The sequence below is a fragment of the Vulpes vulpes genome, chromosome 10 (assembly GCF_048418805.1).
Source record: "Vulpes vulpes isolate BD-2025 chromosome 10, VulVul3, whole genome shotgun sequence".
NCBI lineage: Eukaryota > Metazoa > Chordata > Mammalia > Carnivora > Canidae > Vulpes > Vulpes vulpes.
The window spans coordinates 65,651,596-65,674,459 of record NC_132789.1 but is presented as its reverse complement, the minus strand read 5'-3'; the positions used below and the strand labels follow the sequence as shown (position 1 = coordinate 65,674,459).

Below are 22,864 nucleotides of genomic sequence, written 5' to 3'. Positions count from 1 at the left end.
GAAAGCCACCGGTGCACAGCTTCCTCCCAAAGCACACAGTGAGTAGACACAGGGCTCTGTTGCCAAAATTTAAAAATAAAAGTAAAAATAAAATCTTGATAATACTGTGCTGTTCTGCAGCAATAGCCAAAGCAAAGGAAGAACAGTCTTTCTTGTAGTTCTACCTTCTAGATCTCACACTATGCATTTAACTGGCTAAATTTAATGCATACTCAAAAACCTAAATGAAAGAGAATCTTGGGAAACATTTTCAGCTCTCCAGCCTCTGGAAACAATGTAAATGATGCTCGGTGCTAATCCACTATGCTCAGCACACTTGGCGTGCCTTTAATTCCTTTTGATATCTGAATTTGTGTGTACCTATTAGGTGGGCTAATTATAAGTTCTGGTTTACTTGGGGTAGTGCTGATGTGTGTCTGTCATCCCCAGTATAATTATAAATAGTGCCCCCTTTCACTCTTATTGAGTTCTGTTTTGGAAGATAAATTCGATAGTCACTTTGTGTATGTGTATCATACCCTACAGGGTATAAGGAAGAAAGACGAAAATGCAACTAACTGGTCCATGTCTTCTTATTCAGCACGTAAAATAAGGCTGTGAGGAATTATTAGCATTTTTAGCTGTACTGGATATAAGGCCTGAAGAATGTACTAACAAGCCTGCCATGGTCACAAAGCAATAGAGCAGGGGTGAATTTAAATTTAAATTTAAGTTTAAGCTTCTCTGACTTCCAAGGATGTGATTTTTAGTTAATTATGCATCTCTCTCTCTCTCTCTCTTTCTATTTTTTTTTCTTAGAGAGGGATGGGAGAAGACAAAGAGGAAGGGGCAGAGGGAGAGAGAGAATCTTAAGCAGGCTCTATGCCCAGTGCAGAGCCTGACCTGGCGCTGATCCCATGACCCTGAGATCATGACCTGAACTGAAAAGAAATCAAGAGTCTGATGCTTAACCAACTGAGCCTTCTGGATGCCCTTAATCATGTAACTCTTAACTATAATCAGTTCTGTGCTAACTGTTGTTTTTGCCAGAGTTAGTGTGGGCTTTAAGCATTTTCTTTTCTCGCATTGTTCATTTACTTAATATTTCATTCCACAAGGATTATTTGAGCACCTAATATAAAAAAAAGATTGACCTATGCCCTAGGGATATGTATTAGACCAAACAGACAAAAATCCTTACTGGTGTCAGCCTGTATAGGGACAGGACGTATGCTTTTAAGAAAAAGGCTAAATATGTCAAGTGATAAAAAGTGTCATAGAGGAAAATACATCAGACAGGCATCATCAGGAAACCTAGGGGAGAGGTTTGCTATTTAAATTTGGATGGTCACTGATGAAGTTTGATTAGATACACAAAATGGGTCCAATTATCGTAAAGGTATCTACGTAAGAACATTTATGTCTAAAAAATGGAACATGTAAACCACTGGCAAAAGTGAGCTTGGAGAGTTTTAAAAAAAGGAGACTAGGAATCCCTGGGTGGCGCAGCGGTTTGGCGCCTGCCTTTGGCCCGGGGCGCGATCCTGGAGACCCCGGATCGAATCCCACATCAGGCTCCCGGTGCATGGAGCCTGCTTCTTCCTCCGCCTGCGTCTCTGCCTCTCTCTCTCTGTGACTATCATAAATAAATAAAAGTTTAAAAAAATAAAATAAAATAAAAAAATAAAAAAAGGAGACTAGTTTAGGTGCCATGGATGAAAGAGGTCATGAGTAGGGGATGAAGACACAGGGTGTGTGTGTGTGTGTGTGTGTGTGTGTGTGTGTGTGTGTGTTGCCGAGGGGAAGATAACCGCACTGCATAACCTAAAGCTTTAACTTTGAAGTGAAACAGGAAGCTGTTTGGCATACTTGTATATTTCAGCCAACTGTAGATCACTTTGGAAAAGAGTATTTCAAAGACAAGCTTTAGAAATGAAATATGACACATATTATCTAACTTAATCCTCAAGCCCCTCACTAGTAAAGAGAAAATAATAAAAACAAGGCAAAAGTTCAATGCAATTATAAATACACTTGCTTAGCACACACTAAGTGCTCAATGAAGTCAGTTGTTATTAGCTCAAATGAGGAACAATTTTAATCAAGTAAGCAGCATATATTTCTAATTGCATTCACTTTGCTGTTTATGAACCAAATAATAGAATTGTTAAATCTTATGCAAGATTTAATCACGCATCCATATAGTACATTTCTTGCCTAAATATTTTAACATGCACAATAGAGTAACCCACTTGGCTCTAAATATAATAGCTGAAGATATTATTATTATTATAAGATTGAGAAGATGATTTAACTGCAAAATAAATTAGGAAATTGATGTTTGGGCTTAGAAAATGTATTCTAAACTTCAAATTAAACAGCAACTATTGAGTATCTGTGATGTCTGAAGCTCTGTGCCAGGCGCTGACATAGCAAAAATAACTGAGTGTATATTAATAAATAAATATAATTAATCAATAATAGTAATTTGTTAGTATGGTAGGTGATAAACTTGAAGTTCTCTTTGGGTACTGTGGGAGCAAAGAAAACATCTTTCCTAGCTTTATCTGGAACTGAAGCCTTATGAATAGAGGTCTTCAGAGGACTAGATCCCAACTATCTATCTATCTATCTATCTATCTATCTATCTATCTATCTTTCTTTCTATCTATCTATCTATCTATCTATATATCATCTATCTATCTAATTACCTATCTATCATGTATCTATTGACATCAAAATACATAGATATCCATATCCTAATTGTAGTGGGAAGTGAGAGAAAGAAAAAAAAATTTCAAGGTGGGGTAAAGGAGATATGTTACAAACCCATATAATTGGGTTTGTTTTTTGTTTTGTTTTAGAAAATGGAAAAAAAAAAAAAGTACTTCCAAAGCAGAGTTTCTAGGAATACACAGTTCACAGTCCATGTGAGAGCCTGTATATGGTCTAGTTTCAGTGTGGTTTTTAGAGTATCATATGAGACGTAATTCTTGGTTCTCATAGATGTAGTAATATTTACAGGAATTTAAGGTATCTTTCTGAGGAACTTATGTAAAGGAAAGAATGGTGCAAGGAAAATGCATCTTGTACATAATTTTACAGGAACATGCAATACATGGGTTCTGGATTTTGAAGATAATAGCCAACATTCTGATAGATAAATTATGTTAAAGTCAAGCTTTTAGAAAATTAAATAATAGATCCTAAGAAGCTCATTTAGATGTGTATATGAGGAACTCTTTTCCAGAACACTAAAATGAATATAGATATTGCTTCTACCATATTTAATGAATATACTACAACTGCCAAGGAGCACTTTACAGAGTGGTCAAGGAAGCTCATATCATTTTTATCTTTATGAAGCTCAGATTCTAGGGTGCTGACGGTGGTAAGAAGTCCTATAAGTATATATTAAAAGTAGCCTTGTATTAAGCATCAAATTAGTTCAATACATGTATTTTGAATGTGTGAGAGAGCATAAAATTAAAAGATTAAATGAAATGGACTCTAGTTTTTACTTCTTCATAAACTTGAAGTGTGGGATTACAGGCAAACTATTTCTGTGTTCTTCATCTTTCATAGATAAATGAAAGAAATGCATAATTTTCAGATAAACTTTAGTTCATTTTGCCTTTTATATTTCTAATTGTCTATATATAAAAAATAGGCATGGCAGTATGACTGCATGTAAAAACTTTAATAATTATGAGAAAATGAAATTTTTAGGATTTCTCCCACATATACCATGTGCTAGGCTCTGTGATATTTCATTTATTCATTCCAACATTCTTTTTTTTTTTTTTCATTCCAACATTCTGATGAGTTAAGTACTATTAGGTGCTAATAAAGAAAAAAAAGTAGATAAGTAATAAGTAAATGCCTGTGCTCTTGGGTCAGAGAGTAGACTGGGGAGGAAGATAAAAATTCTGTCTATACTAAAACTAACATTCTAGTTTGGATGCCTTTATGAGTATCTATATATAATATATATGGTGGTTAAATTGGAAATACATATGACATTTACCTTCAAGGTATCCTCTATGCTAAGGAAAGAGGGAGGGAGGGATTGAGATATGATATATGATTTCTTAATATACTTCTTCATTTAAGCTCCACGAAGAATGTATAACACTAAGAGATGGGACAGGCAGTGTCAACAGAGGAGTTGAATTTTAAGCTGGTTTGTACAATAATCAGAAGTTTATTTAAAGCAAAAAAAACTAGCTAAGGAAAAACATTATAAATTAAGAGGGCAGCCTATAAAAAGACAAGGACCACATGAGTAAGAAGGGCACATTTGGAGAAGAGTAAGTAGTTCAGTATGTCTACATAACCAAAGGATCCATATGGGAGAATTATAGGAGATGCGAATATGAAGGTCAACAGACATGATAGTAAAAAGCCTGTCCTTCAATGGCCTTCTAAAGGATTTTGAGCAATGGAGTGACATAATCAAGATTATGTATTAAAAGGAAAAATTATAAAGAAATAAAAAATAATTTCAGGGATATATTGATCATAGAAACCACAGGATTGCATGACTGATTCAATACAAAAGGGATAGGAAGTGAGGGAGAGAAAGGAGATAAAGGTTATTCTTAGAATTTTTAGGTATATTTTCTAGATAAAAATTGACTAAGTTAATTTATTTTTAAAAAATCTCTCTGTCTTTATTTTAATCCCACATTTGGCTCAATTTTTAAAGCTAATCTTTAAAGTAAAAATATCCTTCAAGTTCAGAAAGTCTCTCTATCTAATTTGATATTGAAAAGTTGGAAAAGTATCCTTTCTTGCCCTGTGCATATCTAGATTCAAACAAGAAAAGGTAAGTTATGGTCAAAATGACATCATAAAACATACAATTATCACTAAGTTTTTGAAAGGGACATGATTTTATTGATAAAGGTAAAAAAACTTATGGATAAAATAAACTTTAAAGTGAGTTATTTTATATAGGATTTATAACCATGTGTTTAACGTGAACTGTCTTTTTAAAAGGGCTTCTGAAAACCGAGGTGGAAATATAAGTGCTTAATCTATATTTCATCTCTTTGACCTTAAATTTACAGAACCTTTAACATTCTAGAAGCAATGTGGGGATTTTTCCTTGAGTTTCATATTCAGATAAATTTAAAATATTTTATGGTTAACTCCCCATTATCTATGCTAATGGATAGGATTAAAGCCGATAATAGGAATGATGTATTTGCATACACACACACACCCATGCATGCATGCACCACATGCAAACACACACACACACACACACACACACACTCGTATTCTGTTCAGGAAGTATTTATCATACATTCTTAATCTATTAGGGATTGCTTCAGAGAGTATATAAGCTATATCACTGCACCACTTCCATTACTTTGAATTCCAATTTTGCCGCATATTCAAGGTTTTCTTTAAGGCATGCTTAAGTATATATATATATATATATATATATATATATATATATATAATCTTCCTTTTTGTCTGTAGTATACTGGTAACAAAAGGACTATGTGTCATATTCACCTTTGATTTTATCTCCGTACCTAGTGGACTAAATTGATTGCTTCCCACCAAAGCTGGTTTCCTAAATATACCACTGTAGAAAATATTGCAAGTATAAACTGTATTTTAATGTGTTTTAAAATACATTGGAAAATATTACTAGCAAATCAAACTGATAAATTAATGAATATTATTATTATTAAAATGAATCTAGGAAAGAGTGCTTCAAGTTAAAAGAAAATATTAAGTAAATAACATTGATCTAATATATGGATATGGCTAAAATTTAAGCAGTTATATATGGACTAAAGTTAACCTGATTGATATTTCATCTTTAAAATTAACATATTATTTATAAATTGGAAGCAATATTTTTATAAGCAGTACCCAGATTTTAAAAAAGGGAGAAAGGGATGCCTGGGCAGCTCAGCGGTTGAGTGTCTGCCTTTGACTCAGGGCCTGATCCTGGAGTCCTGGGATCGAGTCCCACATTGGGCTCCCTGCCTGGAGTCTGCTTCTCCCTCTGCCAATATCTCTGCTCCTCTCCTTCTCTCTCAGTGTCTCTCATGAATAAATAAATAAAACCTTTAAAATAAAAGAAGGTAATAAATGATAGTCTTCCTGCAAAACTGGAATTAATGGTGGCAACTTTTTCTATTTGACACTAACCTATACTAAAATGAAGGCCAGTATCCAATTCAAACAACATGGATGGCATGAACCAATTAGATACTAAACCCAGCAGTGTGGTTGGATTTAGAATTTTCCCTTTAATTTCAAAATCTCTACTTCTATAAGTACACAGAAACATGTGCATGGTAAATCTTTTAAAACACTGTAGATGTAATGGAGACAGCACTTGTGGAATAGCATATCCATAATATAGTCCAGGTATAGGACAACAAAAAGATCATTAATATTCTATCATAACATGTACTATGAACAAATGAGACAGAGTAAACCGAAAGGAGTTGAGAGACTTGAATTAGTGCCAAAAAGTGCTTAGGCGAAGCAGTAGCTAAGTGAGACCTTGAGGACAATTCAGAAAAAAAAATAAAACAAGAGTGAGTGAAGTCAGCAACAATGCTTGAAAGACTGCTGCCGGGATCCCTGGGTGGCGCAGCGGTTTGGCGCCTGCCTTTGGCCCAGGGCGCGATCCTGGAGACCCGGGATCGAATCCCACGTCGGGCTCCCGGTGCATGGAGCCTGCTTCTCCCTCTGCCTATGTCTCTGCCTCTCTCTCTCTCTCACTGTGTGCCTATCATAAATAAATAAAATTAAATTAAAGACTGCTGCCATGATCCAGGGAAAGGGGGGAAAAGAGCCAAAAATATCAGTGGCAAGGGCAATAGAAAGAGAGTAAAGAGGTAAGATTGGCAGTACCTGCTGACATTGGCTATAGAAGGTAAGGGGGAGGAGTTAAGATTAACTCCCAGATTCCTAATTTAGAACTGGATCAAAGATGGTTCATCTTCACTGACTTAATGGAAAAAAGGAAAAGAATAATGTTTCAGGTAGTGATTGTTAACTGGGGATGATTTGTCTCGGAATGTCTGGCAATCTCTGGAGGCATTTTTGGTTGTTGTAGCTAGGAAAGGGTGCTACTGACATCATAAATAGGAGCCAAGGATGCTGCTAAGTATCCTACAAAGCACAGGGCACTTCCTTTTCCCTACCTTGCAACAAGGAGTTATCAGTGTAGGATGTTGCCAGGAGATTCAGGAAGACACTGGTATATGGAAAGAAAAAAAGATCATTTAGGTTTTGGACATTGTGATAGGCAGGATAATTCTCCCATAAATATCCTAGATCTTAATCCTTGCACCCGTACATAAGTTACCTTCTATGGCAAAAGGGACTTTGCAGTTGTAATTTTTTTTAACTTTTTTTAAATTTTTATTTATTTATGATAGTCACAGAGAGAGAGAGAGAGAGAGAGAGGCAGAGACACAGGCAGAGGGAGAAGCAGGCTCCATGCACCGGGAGCCCGATGTGGGACTCGATCCCGGGTCTCCAGGATCGCGCCCTGGGCCAAAGGCAGGCGCCAAACCGCTGCACCACCCAGGGATCCCCTGCAGTTGTAATTCAGTTAAGGATCCTGAAATGAGGGCATTTATATTGGATTACCTAGGCAAATCCATGTAATCACAAGGACCCTTCTTTTCAAAGAAGAAAATATGAAAACAGAAGCAGAAGTCAGGGAAAGAGAGAGATTTAAAGATGTTATACTGCTAGCTTTGAAGATAAAAGAATGGGCCATAAACCAAGAAAAGTGGGCAGCTTCCAGAAGCAGGAGAAAAACAGGGAAATAATTCTCCCCTATAACTCCCAGAAATGATGCTGGCACTTTGATTTTGTGCTCAGTAAGACCCATTTTAGCCTTCTGACATCTAAAATTTTAAGATTTGATAGATGATGATGATAGATAGATGATAGATAGATTGATAGATAGATAGATGATAGATGATAGATATAAGTAAATAGAAATAGATATATACATATATATATTTATAGTTTTAAGCACTAAGTTTGTGACATTTTGTTACAACAGTGATAAGAAATTAATATAGAAATGCTGAGTTTATATTGCCTTGCACACTAAGTAAATATCTAGTGGTAAGAAGGAAAACTTGACTAGCAGTATTGTTTAGAGGCCCCCAATGCATAGTGATGAAACTAAACAGACTGATAAGATCTTCCCCCATGAATAATGTGCAAGTTGAAAAGAAAAGAGGATCAAGTAGAAGTCTGATATCCACAATTAACGTGACATAATAGAGGGAGATCTTGTGAAAAAAAGAAGTGTAGACAGAGGAAGATATGGCGGTAATCTCTCTTGGAGAGAAAGGCATTATGGCTGGTAATGAAGGAGAGATTCTAAATAGGGAAGCACAAATAATGGCAGGTATGTCTAAAAGTGAAATCAATATTGAAAAAGGTTTGTTGAATTTAACAGATAATCACTTGTGTCCTTAGTGGAAGCAATTTCAGTGGCATTTCAATGAGAGAGAACATGCAGTAGTGGTCCAAGAGGTGCACTAAAGATCAACAGGTAAAGACAAATATTTCTTAAAATTCTGTTATTTTTTAAGTATACTTAAACATGCCGTTTCATTTTTAAGAACTACGAGAAAAGAAATATTTGATAGAGATGGCCATGGGGTTACCTGAACACTTGTATACCTGTGTCTATGTGCCATGAATTTGGAAAAAACAAATAGAAAGTCCCATAGATGTGAGTGACAGTAAGTGGAAGGGGCACCTCTATGCTGAAATGTAAAGAAAGGATGGAAGCATGAGTACAAATTGAAAGTGTTTTATAAATGGGTAGGGGACAAGAAGTTCTGGAAATTTCTGAATGGATGTTGACATTTTCTGGCAAACCCAGAGTGAGGTATCCTGAGATAAATTTATGCTGAGTGAAGTGGTATCAGGTGGCCCCACTGGAAGAGAAGCTTCAAATTGACTTTTCTAAAAATGAGCGTGTAAAATAGTAATGCTTTCGAGTTTTAGAGAGTTAGCTTCATGCAACTCTACTCTCAAAGTCATTTTGGTGAAAATATATGGTCATCTGTCCAAATGAGCTACAGACAAACTGGTATCATCAGGAAGAAGCAAGTCTCCAGGTAAAACAAACTAGAGGAGACAGTCTTAGAAATATAGAGGGTAATAGAACAAGTTTCTATGGGAGTGTGAGGCTGCTTCAGTGGAAGTAAACAAAGTAAGTGAGAAGGATCAGGTTTAGTTATTTAGCTATATACTTTTGAAGTCTATGTTAAAATTTGTATAAAACTTTATTCATACAGAATTATTTTATATTTTTCTTTTACTTAGAGTTTAGGGTAGGTGTGAGTTTAATAAAGCCAAAATGACTTATATATACCTTTATTGGTCACATAGTCACTCCTTAAAGGAAATGGCCCAAGGTCAGTAAGAGAATATTGAATCACACTTTCATTAAGACTGCAACAATTAGAATTAATAGAATTTTCTGAACGAAATAAAGGTTATGCCAAGGTTTTGCTGACTGAGCTGCAACTTTATTGCCATGGATTAGATATAAAAATGACCTTAAGTAATTTCTCTGATAATTATGTGCTGGTACACAAGCTTTTAAACTACTTTACAGAAATACTTACCTAGATAACATGCTGATATTTTTTTTAAAAATGTTTATTATTTCAGTATTCTTTGCCAGTAAGAAAAATAAAAATATTATGGCTAATATCAAATGAGAATTGCATCATATGTATACATATTTTTGATGCTACTCATTAAAATCAAGAGGAGTGTTAATGCAGTTTACCTCACAATAGTTACCTAGCAACCATCGGGAAATCAATAGCTTCTTTTATAAAGTCTTTATAATTCCTTTTATATTTTTTTCATTTTTCTACCTATCCTATTTAGTTTGAAGTTGTCATTCATCAATCAGGCAATACTAAAATTTGGAGGGGGTGAGAAACAAACGGGTTTTTCTTATAAGGAAATAAAGCATCGTTAAATCTAAAACTATAAGAAATGCACTATATATTAGCATATTTGAATTAAAATGAAACGTATTTCTAGACATAAGCCAATAGGTGTAGCCAGTAATTAAACTTGTCAGATGACTTAACAATTATATGCATTTGACAGGACTCTAATATCATAAGCTGATGAGCAACTTTGTACGATCCTTTCTGATGAAACATTGACAATTAGATACACTTCAAGTTTGAAGAATACTAATATTTTCTTATTTACTAAAAACATGTTATAAGCAATGCATGTTAAGGGCATCTAAAGTAGCAAATAAGTCACTAGTAATCTTACCATGTTACTCTTAAAATTTTTCATGTATCTTGGATACCTTTATAGACTCATCACCATCAACATTATTATTATCAAAATAGATCACTTTTAAAAGAGTTTTACTATGCAACAGGCTCTGTTGTAAATAGGTTTTATATTGTAATTCATGAAATCTCTATGAGTGATTATAATGCCAATTTCATAGATGGCCTGATTAAGATACAGAGAAGTTAAATAATGAAAATGTTACACATGGTAATGTCAGGCTATAAGATGGTCAGACTCCTCCTTTGGATTTAGCCTCCCTCAGTTTTTTTCTAGATGTTTATTATATTGTATATTTAAAAATAATAGATAATACATGTATATTTATAATGTACTATACCCAGTTATAAATGCTTTACATGTATTGAGATTTTTCATCTTCACAAAAAAGTATGAGTAGCTTCTATAATATTTTACAGATAAGGAGATTAAAGCATAGCTAGTGATTAAACTAAGTTACTCCAAATCACACACCTAATGATGTGAAGAGTCAGAATTTGAATTAAGCTCTATGTGGCTTCAGAATCTGAGGATATAATTGAAATAGAAGATGATCATGTAAGTCAGCCCTCCATAAATTTAATCTCTAATCTGGGAGACAGACACCCGTAAACTAAGCATACATATGCAGACATGTATGAGTATGATCATATGCACATGGAACAGTATGAGATATTAAGAGACAGAGAATAACAGAGAGGTGGGGAAACATTTTTAGATGGCATCACAGGAATAGAATTCTCTCAAAATTGACATTTCAACTGAGATCTGAAATACAAAAAGATAACCAGTGTTGAGTAGAGAGCATTTCCAGTAGAGAAACCTACCTGTACTGTGAAATATTTTAGTGTATTATGAAAAATTTGAGAAGTACATGCTTCCCACTGACAAACAGGGAACATCATTCAGCTACCTCTTTTTGTTGTTGGATTGGTCTAGTCAGACAAGACTTGGCAAAATTCTGGATGTTTTGACCACAGTTATTTAATTCCACCACTTTGATGCTCGTGTTTTGAGTATATCACGTATTGAGACACTTTAGTTCTGCTCTAACACAGAAATAAACAAAAATTATGAAATATTTACTTTATGAAGAAATAGCATAGTGACTATCATAAATAAATAAAAATTTAAAAAAAATACTTTGAAGAAATAGCATGTAATTGACAATAATTTAACTGTACATTGTCATGTGTGTCATTCAACTGAAATTTGTCTTATTGACTGCTTTCTATGACTCAGACATTGTTAGATACATGAGCAATATATCAATGAGCTAAATAGTTGAGAAACTCCTGCTGTCATGGAGATTAAAATTTCCTTTTTTAAAGATTTTATTTATCTATTCATGAAAGACACACACAGAGAGAAGCAGAGACACAGCAGAGAGAGAAGCAGGCTCCATGCAGGGAGCCCGATGTGGGACTCGATCCCAGGACTCTGGATTCATGCCCCAAGTCAAAGGCAGATACTCAACCACTGAGCCACCAAGGCATCTGAGATTATAATTTCTCAGAACATTTATATTTGTTATAAATAACTCAGGAATGGGGGGCCCTGGGTGGCTCAGTTGGTTAAGTGTCCAATTCTTGATTTTGGCTCAGGTCATGATCTCAGGGTTGTGAGATAAAGCCCCACAACAGGCTCTGTTCTGGGCATGGAGCCTGCTTAATATTCTCTCTCTCCCTCTTCCCTTCCCCACTCTAAAGAAAAAAAAAAAAGAAAGAAAAGAAAAATGATTCAGGCACGTTGGACTTGATGAGGATGTAAGAACAAGAAAGGAGAGGGGTACCTGGATAGCTCAGTTGGTTGAGGGCTCAACTCTTGTTTTCAGCTCCTGTCATGGTCTCATGGTTGTGGAATCAAGCCCCACATTAGGCTCTGCGCTCAGCATGGAGTCTGTTCCAGATACTCTCTCCCTCTCCCTCTTACTTTCTATCTCTCTTAAATAAAATAAATAAATTAATTAAATATTATATGTATATATAATATATTGTATATAATATATAATATATTATATATATATAATAAAATAAAAGAACAGTGAAGGAGAGAAAAACAAGGAGAGGAGGAAGAGAATGTAGAAGAAAAAACAACCTTACTTTGTGGAAAGGCTACAATAATTAAAATTTGATATAAGCAAAAATAAAGTATACATGTCAAACTTTCTTCTACATGTGACAGAGAAAAAACTCAATACTGATGAAAACAATTCCAGTAAACTAAAAATAAAAAAGGAAAAAATAGAAAAGTGTGTTTTAAGGAAAATAAGTCAATAAATTAGACTCTGATATTCTCTGGGAGAATTACTTTTTCACAAAGGAAGCAATTTTTGACCTAATGATGATTAAATGCCTCTGACTTATTAAAATATACTAACATTGTCCTTGAGGTTAAAATTGCAGAAATAATGTTGTGGGCTCAATCTACCCTGTTCCCTCATACCTTTTCTGCAGCATTTCTGTTCTTACCATATCGCTTTGACGTGGTATCTAGAGACTGGCTTTGGGGGATGTCTTCTTTGTAACTGTCTCCACACATTATTTTAAAAGGTTTCTATGACATTTCAGCTTCTGTATCTAGTGTATGTTTTTCAGATAAATGTACTTGTATATGCATCCATGGACATAAAGCTTAGAAAAAAATAAACAATTTTAAAGTTTCCAAGTAAATACACTTTTCACAGCTGGTAGAATTTAATCATATAGTTTGTTAAAAGGTATTTTTAAATTTACCTCTGCTTAATTTTCTGACCTTTAAGTCAAAAGCTAGTTTAATGTGAAGCTTATTTTTAAAAATCTTTAAAAATTTTTTGCAGCCTTATACCTTATTACATTCCCTTGTTTTTTTTTTTAATTGAAGTATAGCTGACATACAATTTTACATTAGTTTCATAAAGTCTTTTGTAAATTCATAAATATTTGGAGAAATGCGGTTTCATTTTTTTTTCTTCATCAACCTATAGAAAATTATTCTCCTGCCAAGGTTCAGAAGTGCCCATGTGGAAATCAATAGGAACACTGAGCTTTTTATTCCCCCTAGATCCTATGCCTCTTACTATTACATACACAAATTGATATATAAATATTTTACCATTTTTTCTTTTCTATGTTAGGATACAGTGATGAACAGTGATACAACTATTGTACTATTTTAGAGAAGAAGAATGTAAAAGTTATCTAAAGTCAATGATGGACATTTTTTTATTGAGTGTTACATACAATACGGAAAAAGAGAGCTAAGTACATAGACAAACTTCAAACTGAAATTCAGTTATACAGATTTATACTGTTCCAGAACTGTATTTCAGATGATTAGAATAGGAATATAACGTTGATTAAGAGGTCAATGCCATGAGTGTTGGAATCTATTTCGTTAAGTTTATTGTAGATAACATAGCATGTAGCTTAAAGAAGGTATTTCTAAAACAAACAAAAAAAAGACAGTATTTCTGACACTTTTAGAAAAAAAGACAGCCCTCTGAAAGATATTTCTTTTTTATAAATGTGGTTTAAAGCTTCAAATATTATTGCTATTCACTGAAACTTTCATTAAAGAAAGAGAAATTTGCTTTTGAGACAATGTTACTACCTTATTTTTTTTCTCTGGTGTTAATTGTGAGCCCTAGTGGTGTTTTCACTTAATTTCATTTTTTCTAGGTCAAAATACTATAATGCTATTCTATCAAGCTGAGATTTTAGGATCATTTTTCTTCTACTTTCTAGCCTTTATGCTTTCAAATATTATCAAAATAAAGGTTTATTTTATTTGATTGCTTGCAGGAAAAAGCCACACTGTTTCTAAAATCCTGAGTAAACATTTAGAAACATATGGTAATTGAAAAAAGTCATAATCTGGCACTATAGTAACAGCCTGTTTATACAAGAGGATTTTGTGATTTGAATATTGCTTGTCATCTAATCTGGCAAGAAGATGTAATATCAAATATGTGCTTTATTTAGAAGAGACACAGCCTGTGGTTATGTAAAATTACTCAACCTACATTGAACTACAGAGAAAGTTCTAGTTGAAATAAATATTTTGTTATGTAACTTCTATTAAGGTTATTGAAGTTATCATTTAATATTAACCATTTAAAGAATTATAATGTATTACCCTATTGCTCCTGCATCTATTTTAGGAAAATGGATTCCTATTTAATGAGTTTTATAGTGCAGTCTTCTTGTCAATAAGTTGTATTATTCTTTGGGCAAGTGTATAAATCATCATTTGTAAATCAATGTATATTTTAATATGCCAAGGGGTAGCTATTGAAAACTATTGAAATACTGTGACAAATCAATTGTAAATTAAATGATCATTACCTAATTTATCCCTTTGGATCCAGATAGAGAACAATGTTTGTTAATCTTTCTGAGTTCAAAGTACACTCTACATCTAGAATTTTTTGGAGGCTCACTTGAAAGAACCAACTCGAAGTGAGATTAAACAAGTTAACGATGATTATAAAACAACCACTGTGAAATTTTAAAAAGGTTGCATAATGAATATAAAAGCAGAAACTGATAATATAGCTGTGTGAATATAATAGTTGATTACCTGACCACAGCTATCATTCACTAATAAAGCAAAATTTACAAGTTTCAGGAAATAAGCATTTGTCTTTGCCTCTTTTTGATGCTATGCTAAGCCTTTTATTTCTTATTCATAGCAAGCTGTGCCCTGCTCAAAGTACATTGATTGACTGGCCAAGTAAAGCTTTATTTAACAGGCAATGTTCTTGCTATATGTACACTGTACTTAGTTGTAGCAAAAACATGTTGTGCACATCAAAGACAAGGCAATTTTTAGTTAGACCCTCTGCTCAAGCTTACTAATTGACCACTAACCAAAATGTTTGCTTAGAGGATGTAGTGTAGTTAACAAATTCCTCTGGCTATAGAACGGTTTTTTCTTTTCAATCACTAACTAAAATAAATGATCAGAAACATAAAACAGTTTTTATGGAAATAAACTACACAATGTTACAAGAAAATAAATTAAGGGTCCAAATAACTTCACCAAGAACACATATCAACATAATATTTTTTTTACATTTTTATAAAAATATGAATGGATGAGACATATTTTTGAGTAATTGTATATATCTTCAAACTAATAAACTTTTGGTCACCTGCCATAGAAATATTGAATGTCTTCTCAATTATACATCCAGGAATATGACTGTATCTAGAATATTATTATTTGGATAAGTTGAGATTATTTGGATAAAAACACAATTAAGACCTTGTTCTAAAACTACATACTTGAAAATTTCTCCTTTGAATCCAGGCTTGGCCATTTGATTGGTTTGGACAATGAGACAATAGCAAATAATGATGCCAGTAGAGGTTGAAAAGTGATTATTAGGTAATGGGGCTTGCTCCCTTGCTGAATTTGGAACTCTGAGACCATATAAACAGATCTGAGCCAGCCTGATGGAAGGTCTGGGTAAAGAAGGACTTAGGCACTGTGTTTGACAGTTGGCCAACTGCCAGTGAGGCTATTTTAGACTATCTAGATCCAGTCAAGTGAATGATAGAGATCAGCTAAGTCAGCTGCAACCCACAGAATTGTGGAAAATAATAAAGATTAGTTGTTTTAATATAAGCCACCAGCTTTGAGGTTATACAAGAGATAACTGCTACATTATTATAATCAATAGTATAATTCTTGGATGTGATACATACTGGCAATGTCACCTTAGACAAATTTCTGACATCTTCTGACAGTTTCCTAACCTATAAAATAAGAAGGCTAAAAATTATCTTCTAAGTTGTATATATAAACTAATTGCTATAATATGGATAAAGTTCTAAGTACTATGCCAGAAAATAGTGTATGTACATTATATAATTCCATTACCTTTATTTTGAAATCCTACAAATTGAATAACATGTCTTTTAAAATAGAAAGAGAAGTGAAAATAATCTAAAGAATTTTTTTTTAATTTTTGGTCATATTTCTTTTATCTGTTTGCAGTCAGAGACTGCCCTGAGAGTTAGTCAAAGATGCTTCAAGGCTTACAAAAAGAGCATAAATGTGACTTGTTGGTGTACTCCCACCCAGGAAAAACAAAAACATATAAAAACTAAAACTATATATTTATTGCACCACTAGCATAAATATTGCAGAATTGTTGTGCCATTAATACAGCAGGTGTATAAAACCAATGCCATGAAATCTTTCTTTATTATTGCATTTTTGAGCTGTTCTGGATGTAAGTGTGTGGAAAATTTACTCAAATAGCTCTCTTGTTAATATAAACATAATCCATTCAGTTGAATTTCTTCAACTAGAAGTAGGGGTTGACAAAAAGAAAACATAAACATTTTCCAATTAGACTTATAAAAAATTAGTGTGAAGTCATTTTACAGTCAGAATTAAAGAGGAAAATCACAAAAAGGAGGCAAAACTATATTCAACTATATAATCATGAAATATCTGCTTTATTTTTTTTAATTTAAAATTGAAGCTCATACTGGGAAAAATAGTTTCAATAAATAAGCAGTTGTATTAATTGACCAAATATTTGTGACATGTCTACCATTTGTCTGTTACAATAACAGTTCAGAAGAATCCAGTGAAAAGTGAGGCAGACAAGAGTTTATAGCCAAGCATTCATTCATTTGATTCATTCATTCCACACATTTATTTTGTCTATAAAATGTCAGGCACTAATCTAGTGAGGAATAAAGATGATGTTCAAGAAAAGGTTACTAATAAAAGTGAATTTTTAGCCAAAAATGTGGCACCCAGTAGAGTATACCTGCAGGAAAACTCAGGTTAATGTTGAAAAACTAAAGTTGGGCAGCCCGGGTGGCTCAGCAGTTTAGCACCTGCCTTCAACCCAGGGCCTGATCCTGGAGACCTACATAGAACCTGTTTCTCCCTCTGCCTGTGTCTCTGCCTCTCTCTCTCTCTCTCATAAATAAATAAAATCTTAAAAAAAAGAAAAACTAAAGTTTAGTTAACATCGTTAGATTGTTTAGTTGTACACAGTTTGTCATTATTCTAAGAATTTTTTTTTCAGCTTGTGTGAATCTCTTGAATGGAAATTAGATCCACCTATACTTTTTTTTTTTTAAATTATGATAGTCACAGATAGAGAGAGAGAGAGAGAGGCAGAGACATAGGCAGAAGGAGAAGCAGGCTCCATGCACTGGGAGCCTGATGTGGGATTCAATCCTGGGTCTCCAGGATCGCGTCCTGGGCCAAAGGCAGGCGCCAAACCGCTGCGCCACCCAGGGATCCCTGATCCACCTATACTCTTAACCACCATATTCTTGAACTGTGAGAAAGTCACAGTTGTAATTCAGTAGTAATTATTCCTGCTCCTAAGTCAACACAAACAAAAACTACTGTCATTAGGATCTATTACTCACAGAGTCATTGGCATCACTTCCCAGCCTATAAAGCATTGCAGAAGTGCCTTGTGCTGATAGTTTACTTTCTTATGCTTATAGTAAGAAAGGTAATTTTAAGAGAGAGAAAAGAACAGCATTTTGGCCGTCTCAGAAGGCATTATCTACACAGTTCTGATTGTGTTTATCAGTCCAGTTTCTTCCACATTCTAATTGATCCTCAAACTTTAGTGTTCATTTGAATCTCATGGAAGGCTTATTTAAAAAATATTGCTGAGCCCCACCCAGAGTTCCAGATCTTGTATGTCTAAGGCCTGGTCCAACAGTTTATTCTATAACAGGTGCCCTGGTGATGCTGGTCCAAAGATCAGTTTGAAAACATTGCCCTAGTTAGTGACAATTCCTCTCAGATACTTCCAAATGTTTAAAAGTCATGTGTTGTTTAAAGACTACTGATCTTGTTTTTCTTCATCTACATCATTGGGAATATTTCAATAAAAATTAGGATGATGTACAAGGTAATGCTACCGACACAAACTTAAACCAGAAGTGAGTATAGACATAATATTTGCCTAAAAGCCATATCAATTTGTCTATATAGAGCTAACGATGACATAAAGCTTAAGGTAAGAGTGAAAACCTGGATTGGGAATGATTTAACATTGGCATCCATTATTAAGACATATTTTTAAATCACTGCAAATAAGTATCTTTCAAAGGCTGTCATTAAGTTACTATCACAACAGATATAGATGAACTGACAAAAAGTTTAAATATGTAATTTGAATACTAAGTTTATGTAAGTGTATATTTTCATTGGGTTTATTATAACTCTAATTTGTAAAACTTAGACTTGAGGAATGATCAATGTTTTTAATTTTTCACTTTCAGCTACTTATTTTATAAGTTGCAGATACAGTAGTGTTTACATATGGCCTATTTCAGGTTAAGTCAATAGTAATAAAATCAATGTTCTTCTTTTTAGAAATCATTTTGAACTTTTAAATCAGTTTTTGAACTCTTGCATAATCCACCATCTAGTATTTACCAGTCATCAATATATTCAATTGATTGTAGTACATAAATTGTGATGCTCTAAATTCTGGCTGACTTCCATAGATGTAGTCTAGTTTTATATGAACTTATTCTGATGATCAAAGCATATTTACACTGCTAAATTGCATTTTATAATAGTCTGGTTGGAGACTTTTTGGAAGTAATTTTTTCCCATGCTATATGGGTTTGTCTCCCAATTGAGAACAACAGGAAAGATTGGGAAAGCTTAGTATATTTTATTTTCGAATATCTTATATCAATCTTTTCTTGTATTGGGCTCCTTTAATTTATACTTTTAGTGGAATCATGGATAACTTCAATGAAAAATGCCTTAGAAATCAACTTCATGGTAACATTTGCATATCAATCTAGAAATTGTAGCTTGAGTATTTATGGTGAAGACAGTAAAAATATGAGTACTTAAATATTTTAGATGTCTCTCTCTATCCTAGTCTACTTCTAAATAGATGTATTATTATTTATATATTGTTGCCTAACAAATTACTTAAAGTTTAGTGGTTAAAAGAATGCAAACATTTATCATTTCGCGATTTCTCAGGGTCGTGCATTTGCGAATAGATTAGCTAGGTGGTTCTAGACCATCATAAGGGTTCAGTCAAGATGTTGTCTGTGTCTGGAGTCATATAAAGGCTTAACCTGGACTGGTGTGTCTGCTTCCCACATGGCTCACTTAGTTGTCTGTGAAGTTAGTGCTAAATTTTGGCAGAAAACCTGTTTCTCACCACGTTGACATTCCCTTAGGGCAGCTGGCTTGTCTTAGAGTGAGTCCTCTCACAGAAGCCACAGAGGAAGCCACAATGACTTTAAAGCTTCACATTCTGTTATTTCTAGAATACCCAATTTGTTGCACAGTTCAACACTTCTATTTAGTGTGACAGAAGACTATACAGGAAATGGATACCAGGATGCAAAAAAAGGCAGAAGGCCATTTTGGAGGGTAGTTACCATAGATTATAAGCAAAAGTCTAGACAGTTTTCTTTTTTATACTAATTTTGTGGGCAAAGGCTAGGATATAACACAAATCATATAATTCCATGATTTTAATTGTTTCTGTTTAGAATGGAAATAGCTTTTTTATGCTTACCTTCTTCTTTTCCCACAACAGTTTATCCAATGGTTACTAGACACATCAAAAATTTACTTATTTTATGTTCTTTTCCTCTTCAGCCTTTTTTTATTGGTCAGGCAATATTTTATTAGGCCAATATATTAACTTGTGGTCATGTGTTAGTAAATTATAACACACACAAACTAGCAAGCATTTTGGAAGAAATAATCTTTATTGTGGCTATTTCAGATTTATAAAGAAGAAGAGAGACATCAGAGTAACTACAAAGATTCAGTGACCCATAAAAATCACAACAATGATGTTGATTCAACTCAATTGTTTGGGTTTATATGAGCCATCAAATTCATGAGGAACTCCAAGATTCCATATTACCTATCAGAAAGTATTCCTTCCTCTTGAGGCAAACTAATTATATTGCTTTTTCTCAGTAAATTTTATATACAACTATGGATTCAACTATCTTCTCTATGCTATATTGATTCACAATCTATATTTCTTAGCTAGGTCGGTCTCTTGAGCTTCCAATCCAATTTTCACCTGCCAATTAGATAGCATGATGTACTGAAAATAGAAGGCAATTTGATGTTAGACAGACATGAATTTTTTTTTGACAGACATGGATTTAAATACTGGCACCATAAATGGATTAGCTTTGTGGCATTTGCCATATTACCTAATACTTCTGAGTCTCACCTTCTTAATTTTATAATGATAATAATTTTCTCTTCCTAGCAAATATTTTATGAGGATTAAAGATAATGTATGACAATGGTAATGGACAAGGGATGACTTTTCACCTAGGGGACATTTGCCGTCCTTGGAAACATTTTTGTTATTGCTGTTTTGTTGTCTCAGTTGAGGGGTGCTACTAGTATTTAGTGTTTGGAGGTTAGGGATATTACTAAATGTCCTCTGAAGCACAAGATCATTTTCCAGAATGTGATGGTTAATATGTGTCAACTTGACTGAGCCATGGAGTGCCTAGATACTTGATAAAACTTTAATCTAGGTATTTTTGTGAAGGTGTTTGGGATGAGATAAACATTTAAAGTGGTAGACTGAGTAAAGCATACTATCCTTATAGTGAGTGGGCTTCATCCAATCAGGTGAAGGCCTAAATAGAACAAAAAGACCTCCTTGAATAGGAGAAAATTATTTCTGCTGGACTGCCTTCAGACTGGAACCCCAGCTTTTTCCTGTTTTGGTCAAGCTAAAACATTGGCTCTTCCTGGGTCTTATACTGCTGATCTTTGTACTGAAACTACATGATTAGCAATCTTGAGAACCTCCAGCTTGCTGACTCACACTAAAGATTTTGGGACAAGTCATTCTCCACAGTCACATGAACCAATTACTTATAATAAATTTCCTTTATTCTCTGTCTATATGTATATCCACAGATATACATAGATGGATGATATATATATATTATATATAAGATATATAATATATATATAAATAAAATCTCTCTATATTTTTTTCTCTCTCTACTCTCCTGTCCCTCTTGATAGATAGATCAGTCGATCAGTTGATCAATCGATCCTCTTGGTTCTGTTTCTCTGGAGAGTCCGAATACAACACAGAATTATCTGCCCTGAATATCAGTAGTGCCCAACTTAAGAAGCCTTGATGTGCGTAAGCATCTAGCACAGTACCTTATACATGGAACACAATCAATAAATGTTCATTGAACAGATGTATGTTTAGTCTTCTGGATTAGAAAATTAAATCAACTGCTAATTAAAACAGTATTATTCAATACAAAACTATGTTTCTTTCCATCACAATACCTATGATTAAGTTGAAACCGATAGTATGCTATAAAATAATATTAAGCATAATGTACAGGTACTGTAAATGACATGTAGATTTTGTAAATATATCAGTTACAAAAGTTTGATTTTCTGATATTTTAGTAGTCTTATTCCTCATTTTTGTTATTCTCTAAGTTCTTTATTGGTAACTTAGTTGTTCTATTTGTTATTACTGTATTTATTTATATGTGTGTTTGATAATATGAGGAAAACATTACTTCACATCTTAGTTCTTTTTTATTGTCTTAGGTTTTGATGATACAACATTTCCAAATAAATACAGAATAAAAGTCTAAATTCCAAATCCAGTTTAGATATTTGGATAATGATTATTGCTTATTTCTCAAGAAAAACATTTTCTTATAATGGTACCAAACACATTCTGTTTAATACTTCTAATCATAATGAGGTAGTGTTTTATAGATTTTTAACCATCAATATTCAATTATTGAGATGTGATTTTTTTAAACACCAGATCTCTTATATTTACACCAGGAATTATTATCCATGTGGTGAAATTGATATACATCAGGTTGTATTAGAGATTTTTTTAACTTCAATTTTAAGAAAAAGGTTATGAGGGACTGGGGCTAATTGTGTCATATTTATAAAATAAATAGGGAAGATGGAAAGAAAGACAGGGACAGAGACAGACAGGCAGAGAAAACTTGAGTAAGTGTTCTATATACAACATAGTATTTCAACAAATATTTTGAAGTTTTTGCCTCTATTTTATTATAGCAAAGATATGTCTATATTTTGTGGCTTTTTTATAGTCTATGAAAATTAAACAAGAAAATAAAAATACTGTAATTGCATAGATATTTAATATTGGCTTTAGAATGCACAAAAATATAAATTAAAATGAAGTAATGAAGTAACTTATAAAATTTTTCCACTTTGATTGTCCATTCTCTAAAGTGGGTATGAAATGTTTTTATCAGCAAAGAAAAATGAATAAGACCCTAGTTTACAGATTCTGGTGATCACAGATATCACAACTCTTTACCCAGTCCACAGAAGATATATTTAAGCTCACTGAGGTCTATCAGGAGTTCTAGTATGTCCATGTCAATGCAATGATGGTATCTTCTGGATATGGTAACTAATGTCCAGCCCTTGGAGTTCTCACGACCACTTATGCAGTCATTCTTTTCCTACACCTCTATCATCTCAAGCACATTATATTTCAAAAAAATATATATTTTTATTTTAT

At 33.5% G+C, this 22,864-nt stretch overlaps 1 protein-coding gene across 24 annotated transcripts in view; it reads left to right on the top strand.

The window, feature by feature from the left end:
* Window positions 1–22,864, top strand: part of MGAT4C (MGAT4 family member C) — a 716,481-nt gene that overhangs the window by 213,241 nt on the left and 480,376 nt on the right. For 3 of the 24 annotated variants that reach the window (XM_072724532.1, XM_072724538.1, XM_072724531.1), the window contains one exon: window positions 799–981. The exons of the other annotated variants lie outside the window; for them this stretch is intronic. The gene's annotated coding sequence lies outside the window, so the exon portion shown is untranslated. Of the gene's footprint in view, window positions 1–798; window positions 982–22,864 lie in introns of those variants that run through there. 24 annotated transcript variants of the gene reach the window in all.